The sequence below is a fragment of the Brassica napus genome, chromosome C7 (assembly GCF_020379485.1).
Source record: "Brassica napus cultivar Da-Ae chromosome C7, Da-Ae, whole genome shotgun sequence".
NCBI classification, from domain to species: Eukaryota; Viridiplantae; Streptophyta; class Magnoliopsida; order Brassicales; family Brassicaceae; genus Brassica; species Brassica napus.
The window spans coordinates 45,065,875-45,078,535 of NC_063450.1; the positions used below are offsets into that span (position 1 = coordinate 45,065,875).

General features: G+C 29.5%; 1 pseudogene; it reads left to right on the top strand.

Moving 5' to 3' along the window:
* Window positions 1–8,178: 8,178 nt before the first annotated feature.
* On the top strand, window positions 8,179–12,465 carry LOC106428053 (annotated as a pseudogene).
* The last annotated feature ends 196 nt before the right edge of the window (window positions 12,466–12,661 follow it).

Genomic DNA, 12,661 nt, shown 5'->3' on the forward strand with positions numbered 1-12,661 from the left:
ATGTAAATCATTATCAAACTAGTCCATGGACCAATATATTATCCTATTGTTATTATTCTGAACATGCAATATAAATCAAATTTCGAATAATCCCTTAGACTAACGACGAACACTATACCAAATAAGTTTAATTAATCACCATATGTATATTGCGTTTATAAAACAAATTATATACACCAAATATGAATTACAGACTAACTAATTGCACCGTAATATTTTACAGGCACAATATATTATAGTGTTAAAAATTTGATGTTTTTAATAGTATCCCAAATTTTTTTTATCTGTTACCAATTTGGTTTAGTTTTTAACAGTATTTCCAATTTGATTTAAATTTTATATATATTTCAAATTTAGAAATAAAAAAAATATGTAAAATAGTACTGTTACATAATTATGTTTTCAAAACAAAATTTGAATTTTTTTTATAATAATAATATCATAAATCACATAAACACAGATATAATAGAATTAGATAATACATAATAGTAAACTAGATTAATTTATTGATAAATTTTGTTTATAAACTAAAACTATTTAGTATATAAAATAAAATCTGCGTCTAGCGGTTACATTAAGGAAGTTCCTCCTTCTTACGCTTAGCTGGGACACCCTACAAAAAAAACGCATTAATATATTAATACCTTAATTGGACTCCCGATCCTGTTTTGTTCGGCTTAAGATCCTTGAGTAAACTAAAACATTTACGAAGAATCATCTTAACTAGGATAAGACATGCGCCTTGCGCAGGGTGAATTTATTTTTATATATTATCGATAGTTTCTTTTATATATTTGATCATTTTATTTATATATATAAAATATTTTTTATTGTTATTATATAATTTTTTTCCGGTGAATCAGATCAATTTTTATTAAAAATAATAGAACAAAACTATAATTAATACATCATGGGTTGATCGTATTGGACATTAAACAAATTATGACATAAAAACCTTATTTTTTCCATCGAACACATTCTTGAAAAAAGTGAACAGTATTGTTTTCACAGTTGAATTATTTTGACTTTTATCTTCCATATGGTTTTGAAAGCTTTCAAATCAACCATCGAATTGATACATGTCATTTTAATGTTTTAGTCGTATACTTAAAGAAAACTTACATTTTTGTAATTTAAAGTCGTTTTAAAAAAAATATATAACATATAAGGTTTCCTCGTTTTTGTAATTTAAAGTCATTTTAAAAAATTCAAAATATAAAATATAAGAAAAAATCTAATTTTTTATTAAATGGTTAATGTGATTGTTTATTTTTTTTAATAATAAAAAATTAAACAAAATGAAGAAGGATACAAAAGTTGTTATCAAATCTTTATTATTCATAATCATTAATTGTCATATATATGTAAATCATATTAGGTAATTTCGTAGCTTTTATTTAGGGAAAAAATACACACTTCTTATAATTTAGATTAATATAATGTTCTCTAGTGGACATTAAACAAATTATGACATAAAAACCTTATTTTTTCCCTCGAACACATTCTTGAAAAAGTGAACAGTATTGTTTTCACAGTTAAATTATTTTATCTTACATATGGTTTTGAAAGCTTTCAAATCAACCATCGAACTTATACATGTCATTTTAATGTTTTTAGCCGTATACTTAAGGAAAACTTACATTTTTGTAATTTAAAGTCGTTTTAAAAAATTCAAAATATAACATATAAGAAAAAATCTAACATATAAGAAAAATGTAACATATAAGGTTTCCTCATTTTTTTTTATTTTAAAGTCTTTTTTAAAAAAAATATAACATATAAGGTTTCCTCATTTTTGTAATTTGAAGTCATTTTAAAAAATTCAAAATATAACATATAAGAAAAAATCTATTTTTTATTATATGGTTCATGTGATTGTTTATTTTTTAATAATATAAATTAAACAAAAATGAAGAAGAATGCAAAAATTGTTATCAAATCTTTATTATTCATAATCATTAATTATCATATATATATGTAAATCATATTAGGTAATTCTGTAACTTTTATTTAAGGAAAGAATACACACTTCTTATATTTTAGGTTAATATAACGTTCTCTAGTGGACATTAAACAAATTATGACATACAAACCTTATTTTTTCCATCGAACACATTCTTGAAAAAAGTGAACAGTATTGTTTCCACAGTTAAATTATTTTGACTTTTATCTTCCATATGGTTTTGAAAGCTTTCAAATCAACCATCGAATTGATACATGTCATTTTAATGTTTTTAGTCGTATACTTAAGGAAAACTTACATTTTTGTAATTTAAAGTCGTTTTTAAAAAATTTAAAATATAACATATAAGAAAAATATAACATATAAGATGTCTTCATTTTTGTATTTTAAAGTCATTTTAAAAAGAAATATATAACATATAAGGTTTCCTCTTTTTTTATATTTTAAAGTCATTTTAAAAAATTCAAAATATAACATATAAGAAAAAATCTAATTTTTTTATTATATGGTTAATGTGATTTTTTATTTTTTTTTAATAATATAAATTTAAACAAAAATGAAGAAGGATGCAAAAATTGTTATCAAATCTTTATTATTCATAATCATTAATTGCCATATATATGTAAATCATATTAGGTAATTCCGTAGCTTTTATTTAAGGAAAGAATACACACTTCCTATATTTTAGGTTAATATAATATTCTCTAGTGTTATGTAATTATGGAATAATGTGACACCATTAGATTAAACTATACTTTATATTAGATGCTCTAGAATTCTTTGAAATGGAATTTAGAAGGCATTTAGAGTGCCACCTAGGATTTGGGGTTTTTTTTAATTAATACAAAATTAAGGTTCTAATTTTTCAAATGCTTCTCAATTAATATATAGGGGATTACTCTCTCAGTTTCGTATAAAATGTCACTTTAGCATTTTAGCACTTTTTTTGTTACGTAAAAAGTGTCATTCAATAATTCCAATGCAATTTATACTTTCTTTTAGGTGTATATTAATTGTAAAATGCATTGATCTTAAAAATAAATATAATGTTATTAGTTAAATTAGATGACATTAATGAAAACATAAATGCATTTCAATCAGTTTCTTAATATGTATGAAAATGTTTTAAGTGACAATCTTTGTGAAACGGAGAGAGTATGAACTACGTTTCAAAGGAAGTGGAGATATTTCATGTGAATGGAAATTATATTAGTATATATAGTGTTTAGGACGTTTACAATTTAGGGTATATAAATATTATTCACAACCGTAAATTAGTTGATAAAATCGTGAAGTGATATAGTTTCATGATAAAGAATATTCGTTCAAAAAATCTTTCTGATTCTTTAGTTGTTAGTAAAATTATTAAAAGCAAATATATATTAATGTAACATAATTAACAAAGTTCTATATCTAATATGTTAATGAAAAAATGAATAGGTCCAAAACTGAATGACAACTTTTTAAAATAAATAACAATATGACTTTAAATTAATATATTAGATTATATCCATGTTAAATTATGAAAATCGTTAAATGATTAATTAAGATATTTTGTTTCAAAAAAAAAAAAAAAAAAAAAGATTAATTAAGATATTTTAAATAATTTATTCTATAAAAGGATAACTCGGTTAAGTTTTAATAAAACCAAAGTAGAACATGAGAGAACTCATGGTGAGATATCTATAGTATCAATACTATTAAATCAGGATCATGACCAATTAATTGAAGTTTAGTCCAACAATAACTATCTTATACATATTTTATAACCACTTCTTTGATTCCAAATTAATAGGAACCCACTTCTTCTTAACGTACTAAAAAACTGTCGATAACCTTTTAATATTAGAATCAACTTTAGCATTTTACTCAACTTTGTAACAACTACAACTGAATAATCATATTATATTCACTATTCATATTATATATTTATAAATATTAATTCCAATTTAAATAACAAAATCAAATTATATAAGTAAATTTAACAAATTGTATCAAAAAGTTTTAAAGCATAAAAATGATTTTAATACAAAATGGGTTATAATTTAAATATTTTATTTTAATCTATTATATTAAAAAAACATCAAGATCTATTAACATAAGTGTGGTACAATTATTAAAACCTCTTATTAATCATATAATAAATATATTATACAAAGAAAAACACAAATATTAATAAAACATAAATATAAAAATTAAATTTCTGAAAAAATATAAAATAAAAAATATACATGTCTTTTTAAAGACATGTCAGAATCTAGTTTTATCTTTAAAATATATTAGTTTTAAAAGAGCAAAGAAAGAAAAGATAGAATCTCATTTGAGATATTGTGAAAACTCCATCACAACATCTTACTCCAGATGTACTTCTAAGATACCTTTCAAAGTTTCTAAAGCGATTAGGGTGCTCTGAAGGTTTGATCAAAGGAAAAGAAACGACTAATCTATTCTTCACTAACCAACAGATTAAAGTATTGGATAGAAACTATGCGTTTATTATAGATTTGTGCTGCTCACAGCATTTTTCTTCTTAATTCATTTCCTTTTCCCATAGATTCATAACAATTTGAATAATAACCAACTATAGGATAAGTTCGTTATGTATGGTTGTCAGAGCCAGCTTAGATAGGAGGACGGAGAATATGATCCTGTCTCGAGCCTAAGGGTCCAAAAAAATTTATTTATACAATTTATTGAAATTTTTAGTTTAAAATTATATATAAATATATTTATAACTAAATTTTGCTATATATACTTCATATAAAATAACAAAATAGCTTAATAATTATATTAAAAAAATAATTATTAATTCATTAAAAAATGTTTTTGCCAAAGGCCATAATTTTTTTTGCCTTAGAGCCCTAAAATCTTTTGAGCCGGCCCTGATGGTTATATAACTCATTACACGTTAACTAGGGTCACCTTTCAACCTAATTAATCATGCATCCATCGTCAATTTTGTTAATATGTATTGAAAATTTGCCAAAACTAACCCACAACTTGATTTTAACCCCAAACATATACTCAAACTTGAATCAAATGCAAAACTAACCTAAAAGCCTTGTGAAATTACAGCCCATCCCCTTGTGACCAAACAAAAAAATAGAAGCCATTTTTATGAATATAGCCCTAGTAAGTCGTCTGAGTCGTCTGAGATGTTGGAAGTTGTCTAGACGACTTCAAAATAAGTCTTCTGGTGTAGCTGACCTTAAAAATAATTTTTAAATTTTTAAAAAAATATTTTGATAAACGAAAACTTAAAATCATGTAATTATAAACAGTTTTAAGTGATATAAATTAAAATATAACAAAATTGAATTGTTTTCAACATAGATGAGTGTAGGTAGTGAGGTAGTGTAGGTAGTGAATCATGGTATTCTTTGGTCTAGGGTTTGGCAACATATGTTGTAGTATTGTATGTATATTTAGGGTTAGATTTTGGAAAGCTTGTATGTTTTTTTGAAAAATTAATTTCTTACCTATACATGTTTATTTTTGTGTATAGTAAACACTTTTGAAGTTTAATTTAATTTTATGAAGTGTTTAATTAGTTAATTAAGTTTAGGGGTTATGTTTAGAGTCTAGACGACTTACATTTCAGTCGTCTGGTGAAGAAATTAAAACAGACGACTTACATGTAAGTCGTCCAAATATTCCCGCCTAAAATTAAAAAAAAAAATATTTTCCCGCTTAAATAATTTAAACCAGACGACTTACTTGGAAGTCGTCTGGGAAGTCTTCTATTTTAGTTTTCTACTAAAAATATTTTAATTTCCCGCTAAAAATATTAAAGTCTTCTGGACGACTTCGTCTGAATCAAAAATATTTAACCTAATTGGATTTTTTGTCTCCCTATATAAAGAAAAATTTACACATTCTCTCTCATCCCCTCAAATGGCTGCAACAAAAATGTAATGTTCATCACTCTAAAACTCTTCAACCTCTCTCTAATCTCTTTGGCTTGAAAACATCAAACTTTATATGAATTTTTCAGTTTTGTCTTATGTCTTTCTTGCTAATATGAGTTTTACATATCTTGAAGTTACTTATCACTCTTAAAAATACAAATTATTCAAAAACTAGCGTAGAAGACTTAAAAACTAGCGGAAAAGACTTCCACAGAAGTCTTCTCGGATCAGTTAGAAACTTTAATAATGTTGGTAACCTCATAAATATCACCAATTAAGTTATAAATTTCATTCAGTAGCCCAAATATTCATTAATAAACATGAATTAACAAGAAAATGTTTAAAAGCCTTTATAGTTTTAGAGAAAATGCAAGTTTATTAAACATTGACGCATACGACATCCACGGAGGTAATCTAGTAGACTTCCAGAGAATTCGTCCATTTAGGTCGACGCGAACGACTTCAATCTAAGTCTTCCAGACGACTAAAATATAAGTCGTCTGGTCAATGCAGAGGTTATTTTTGCAATTGACTTTGAAATCTGTTAATTGGGACGACTGAAAAATAAATCGTCTACTTTTGTTTGGTTAAAAAAACTCCAAAAAACTAGACGACTTACATTTCAGTCGTCATAGGTTAGTTTTGCATTTGACTGGATTATTTCACAATTTTGACTTTCCTGGACGACTTACATTTCAGTCATCTGGTGAAAAATTGAAATATCAATAATTTATTAAAACTCGACGACTTACAATTAAGTCGTCATAGGTTAGTTTTGCAATTGAAAAAAAAACTTCAATATTTAGTTATACCCAGACAACTTACAATTCAGTCGTCCGCCCGACGACTTACATGTAAGTCGTCCAGGATTTACGAGGTTTGACCAGAATCTCGGAATAAAATCCTGGACGACTTACATGTAAGTCGTCGGGCGGACGACTGAATTGTAAGTTGTCTAGGTATAATTAAATATTGAAGTTTTTTTTTTCAATTGCAAAACTAACCTATGACGACTTAATTGTAAGTCGTCTAGTTTTAATAAAATATTGATATTTCAATTTTCACCAGACAACTGAAAGGTAAGTAGTCCAAGAAAGTCAAACTTCTGAAATAATCCAGTCAAATGCAAAACTAACCTATAACGACTGAAATGTAAATCGTCTAGGTTCTTTGGAGATTTTTTTGTAACCAAACAAAATCAGACGACTTAACATTCAGTTGTCTCAGAAAACAGATTTCAAAGTCAATTGCAAAAATAACCTCTGCGTTGATCAGACGACTTCCAGGTAAGTCGTCTACAGCCAGACGACTTACCTGTAAGTCGCCTGAATGAACAGATCTGGAAAAAACTCGATTTCATACCTTAAATTGGTGAGATAACTTCCTTAAAACACATAATCTCAAACGAAAGTGACCCATCCAGAATCGTTAGCTTCTTTGACTCTATGAACCATAAAAAATATATAATCAAAATCTTGGGTTTTTTTAGCTTAATGTGGAGAGAAAGTGAGAGAGATGTTGTGTTTAGTTCATAAGAATAGAGAAAGAAGAAGGGTAAATCGATTTTGGGAGCATTAAGAGCTTCAAATTGGTTGTTCATGGTGGTTGGGGTATTGATGACAATGACAATCTTGTAATTACTTGAAGATGATGAGGGTGAGAGAGTAAAAATGTCATTTTTGAAAAGAAAAAAAAAATGATGGCATTTTCGTGAATTATATGAACTTGTTGGGTGAATAGGGCAAAACCAATTTCCAAAAAAAATGGGAGGTTAGTTTTGTGTTTGAATTTAAGTTATAAGTTCAAAAAACCCATATGTATTTGTCAGTATTAGCTCATTCGTCTTGTATCCAAGTAATGGTTGTAATGTTTACAGCCATTGCATGCATATATCGACGCACCAATATCTTTTTGTCCTTTCCAACACTCCGTCATATTCATACACATGCTGTCCTTTAAAAACAATTATTTCATGAAATTGATATGGTTCCTAGCAAAAGAAACTTAGTAATCAAATCCAAAAGCAAATCTCGTTCTCAGTTTAACCTAATTGTCTTATTCATACACGCTGGTACTAATTCCGTGTAAGTTTAATTATCGTTGTAAAGTAAAATTTTCATTGCAAAATGTATCATTTTATAGTTTCAATATAAAATTTATTAACAAGATTTTTCTGATAATTTTTTTATTGGATGAAATATGGTGAGGTGTATAGTTAATGATATTTTATTTTGGAAATATACAAAATTAAATATTTTTTAATCTGTGTGTATCAACCTAGAACGATAGCTAAAATAAAACAGAGCGAGTATAATTTTTAATACTATTCAATATTGATTGGTGCAAATTTAAAGTTATCCGCAGACCAAATAGAAACAGTAATAATATGTACTAATTGATGTAATTGATATGGTACCTAACCAAATTATCGTCTGACCTTAATTATTATCTCTGATATCTCTGAATCCCAGCACTGACAAAAATATATACTAATACGAGCTTTTCTAGATAAATTAAGTGATAGAAAATATATGCTTTCCATAAAATACTCATCCACAAAGAAAACGATGAAAACGACAGAATATAAAACTAAATGATGTCACTAGCATTTTTACTTGACCATCAGTGCAAGAATAAACATAAATAATACGTAAATTGATCATGAAAAACATAAATCAACTATATAATATGAAGGCCCTCGTAGCATACCGCGAGAAACAAAAGCAACCTAAATAAAAGATCATATCATCCACCAACAAAATGGTGTTAGAGACAACAAAAAGCGAGGAACCAATCATGAGCCAGTCAAAGACGGTATGTGTGATAGGCGCAGGACCATCAGGGTTAGTGTCGGCGAGAGAGCTAAAGAAAGAAGGGCATAAGGTGGTTGTGATGGAACAAAACGACGACGTAGGAGGGCAATGGCTATACCAACCAAACGTGGAAGAAGAAGACCCATTGGGGAAAACCAAAATCCTAAAAGTACATAGCAGCATTTACTCATCCTTGAGGTTGATTTCGCCGAGAGAGATAATGGGTTTCTCTGACTTCCCGTTCACGGTTAAGGAAGGAAGAGACACGAGGAGATTTCCCGGTCATGAGGAGCTTTGGTTGTATCTTAAGGATTTTTGTGAGGTGTTTGGGTTGAGAGAGATGATTAGGTTTAATGTTAGGGTTGAATTTGTGGGGATGGTGAATGATGATGATGTTACGAAGAGATGGAGAGTGAAGAGTGTAGAGAAGAAGAGTGGTGAGGTTATTGAAGAGGTGTTTGATGCTGTTGTTGTTGCCACTGGCCATTACTCTTACCCCAGATTGCCTTCTATTTAGGGATGTTAACTACAGGGTTAGGGCTCAGCCCTCTTTTGTTTATTATAAGCCCAGCCCTATTTTAACCCAACCCTATTTTGATCCTATTATAATCAAGGGTTAGGACTGGTACCAGGGTTAACTCATTTAATTGAAAAAAATATTTCATTTATTTTTGTTCTTAAATTTTAAAGATAAAACTAGAAAAATTAAGATATCATAGGATTCTTTCCTCCAATTTGTTGAGCATCAAAATCAAAAGTTTTTCTCCCAAAATCGCAAAATCGAGTTTTTGCTCCACAACTAAGAATAAAATTTTTCCGTCAAAAAAAAATTGTGTTTTTTTCCGCCAAAACCTAATTTGAGTTTTTCCACCAAAACCACAAAATCAAGTTTTCCCGCCAAAACCGCAAAATCGAGTTTTCCCGCAAAAACCGCAAAAACCGCAAAATCGAGTTTTCCTGTCAAAACTGGCAAATCAAGTTTTCCCGCCAAAACTGTAAAATCGCGTTTTCCCGCCAAAACAGCAAAATCAAGTTTCCGCTGAAACCGGCAAATCGGGTTTTCCCGCAGAAACCGTAAAATCTAGTTTTTCCGCCAAAACCGCAAAATCGAGTTTTCCCGCCCAAACCGCAAAATCGAGTTTTCCCGCCAAAACCAAAAAAACGAGTTTTTCCGCCGAAACCGGCAAATCGAGTTTTTCCGCCGAAACCGGCAAATCGAGTTTTCCCGCCGAAAACTACAAAATCGTGTTTTCCCGCCGAAACAGCAAAAACGAGTTTTCCGCCGAAACCGACAAATCAGGTTTTCCCGCCAAAACTGCAAAATCGAGTTTTTCCGCTGAAACCGCAAAATCGAGTTTTTCCGCTGAAACCGCAAAATCGAGTTTTTCCGCCAAAACTAAAACCGCAATATCGAGTTTTCCTTACAAAACCGGCAAATCGAGTTTTCCCGCCAAAACCGTGAAATTGAGTTTTACGGGTTTTCCAAAAAAACTTAATTTAATTTTACGTTTTCACGGGAAAAATCGATTTTGAGGTTTTGGCGAAAAACTCGATTTTGATTTTTTGGCGGGAAAACTCGATTTCGAAGTTTTGACGAAAAACTCGATTTTGCGTTTTTGGAAGGAAAACTCGATTTTGTTGTTTTAGTTGAAAACTCGATTTTGCGGTTTCGACGGAAAATTTCGTTGTTTAGTTTTTGGCGAGAAAACTCTACTTTAAGTTTTTTTGATGAAAAACATTATTAAATATTGTATAATAGTTGTGTGAATCAAAATAAAAGGGTTAAAATTTAAACTCTGGTCCTATTAGGGCCAACCCTATTTAAACCCTGTTTAAAAAATGAGGGTTAGGGTTACAAATGGGTTTGCAGGGTTAGGGCTAACCCTGTCACGTTGAGCCCATATTAACATCCCTACTTCTATTAAAGGTATATATACTTGTATATGAACTTATCTTTGATTAAATCACATCGTGTATGATTTAAAGATATGGATACGAGAGGATCTATCTCAAAAAGTTTTACTTATATATATATATATAAATAAACAATTAATACTATTTATACAAATGGATCATAATTCATTTTAGTGATCAGATTTTTTCCTCTTTAAAAAATTTGTTAAAGCAAAAAAGGATGGTATTGTTACTGTAGTTTGTGTTTTTGTTTATACTTTAATAGGAATGGATTTGTGGAAGGGAAAGCAAGTTCATAGCCATGTCTACAGGGTGCTTGATCCTTTTCGTGACGAGGTAACCACAGTTGATCAAATAAAACTCCATGATATGTATGTGATAATGATTATTCACGATGACGAATGTTAGGTGGTGGTGGTCGTAGGCGGCTTCATCAGTGGACCTGACATATCAATAGAGCTTGTGAAAGTAGCGAAGGAAGTTCATTTAAGTGTCAAATCACTTGACGTTTCTCCTGGCGTGTCTAAAGCCATTACAAAACATCAGAGCTTGCATCTCCAACCACAGGTATAAATACCATGTTAATTTCATCGCCACTATCATTTCAAAACATCAAAAACTATGTATCATTCAGTATGAAAGGTTTTCTTAACAATTCTCACTAATTAATGGTTGTAGATCGAATCTCTAGAGGAAGATGGACGTGTCGTTTTCGTTGATGGGTCTTGTATCGTAGCTGACACCATTTTATACTGTACTGGGTAAGTTATGTATTCAACGTACGTATAATACTTCAAATTATGATATTAGTACAAACTTCAACGTATATTCTACACACGTGTGTCTAGGTATCGGTACAAATTTCCATTTCTCGAGAGTGAAGGAAGAGTAGAGGTTGATGATAATAGAGTGGGCCCACTCTTCGAACACACATTCCCACTTTCTCTTTCTCCTTCTCTGTCCTTTGTCGGCATCCCTCGAAAGGTAACATGATTTGGTTAACTCCGGTTAACTCAAGATCATTTTCATTGTATTTTATTATTATTAATCAAAAATAAAGTGACTCTAAAATATAGATGAAAATTACTCAAAGATATTCGTACAAAATAGCATATAAAGTAAAAATATAAATTATATTTCAGAGAATGAAATACAAAATAAGTTGTAGTTAAATTTATCTTTAAATGCTACTAGTGACACACAATTATAAAGACCGAATTTGAGATGTTCTTAATATAAATAAAAAGGAATTTCACCAAATTTTGCAGTTGATAGGGTTTCCATTCTTCGAATCACAAGCGAAATAGATTGCAATGATTTTGTCAGGCAAGACTTCACTTCCTCCCTACGATGAAATGATGCAATCAGTGGCCGAGTTCTACTGCGCCAAAGAAGCCAATGGAGTCCCTAAACGTAACACTCATGACATCGGAAGAGATTTCGTCACTGTAACCCAACTTTGGCACTTTTTTTTTTTAATTTTTTTTTTTTTTGAAACATTTTTTTTTTTTTTTTAAAGATTGGTATAATATAATTGGCAGTATTGCGATAAATACGCGGATTACACGGGATATCCACATCTGGAGGAATGGAGAAAGAAGCTGTGTGTGACGACTATATTGAGATCTCTGGATAATCTTGAGACCTATCGTGATTCTTGGGACGATGATCATGAGCTCCTTCAAGAAGCTCTTCAAGACCCTTATTTTGCTCAACGAACTACCCCTTAAAAGAGAAAAGCTTTTGATGCAAGTTTCGACTTTTGTCTGATTGATTAATTATAATAAACCCAAAAAAGGGACTCTTTAAACATTATGGTGTAATTTCATATATATATATATAAAAATAAACCTCTTTCAGTAAGCTAGACACATTGACTTTTAATGTTCAATACGTGGTGTGATCCATCAGTAACGAGACATTTTTACAGAAGACGAGAAAAAGAAATGTATATTCTTCTTCTTCCAAGGGAGGGAGAGAGTGAGCATTGTTCGTTTCAGAATCTTCCGTCTCATGACTCTTCTTTAGAACAATATTTCAGAGAGTGAAATGTGTGCATTTGT